Below are 837 nucleotides of genomic sequence, written 5' to 3' on the forward strand. Positions count from 1 at the left end.
AAAAAAAGAAACAGTGTACACATCTTCGATTGACATAACTGTATTTCTTTTTTGTCTAAAGTAGCATAAGAATTATTTTTTACGTTTCAATATTGATTAATAAATATATTCTTTAACTATTGCTCTATTTTATCTCCTTTTCCGTATAATACTAACTGAATAAACTATTATTATTTCAATAATATAAAAGTGAAGAGTGGCAAGCGTAAAATAATAATACAAGTTAATAAATACTTACATAATTTCAGTACATTATGATATATAACATACTATATAACGGTTACTGTACAACGCACAGTTCGTATATAACATACAATTCTTTACAGTACCAACTCACGAAACGAAATGCACGTTTTGAAATGTTGCGGACATTTATATAGAGTCTAAATTGTACGCAATACGATGAAATGACTAAATTAAACTTCGCATGATGATCACATGATTGTGTTGCGCGAAGCGAATAAAACCTACTTTTAGTACTAAACAGTAATTGTTGATGTAATTCGATCTTCCTCTTTGGGCACGGGACTGTAAATAGTGTATGATTCATACACATGATATATGATTATATCATGATTATATTATATGATTTTAAAATATTATAATAACATTATAAATTATAAACATTATACATTAAATATATGCAATTGTTTATGTATTATTTTTTTACAATTAATTATATTCCCCTACTTACAGTAACGTATCTAGCTACAGTATCCATCTACTTGAACGGCATGACGCGTATAGCACGATATTATCACGACGTTTTCCAACTATTTAATCGAGACCATCTTATAATATTATATATGGATCGATTTGGTATGAAATGCTGTACAA

This window comes from Odontomachus brunneus, unplaced genomic scaffold (genome assembly GCF_010583005.1).
Source record: "Odontomachus brunneus isolate Ranch 3 - 2012 unplaced genomic scaffold, Obru_v1 Obru_scaffold_069, whole genome shotgun sequence".
NCBI classification, from domain to species: Eukaryota; Metazoa; Arthropoda; class Insecta; order Hymenoptera; family Formicidae; genus Odontomachus; species Odontomachus brunneus.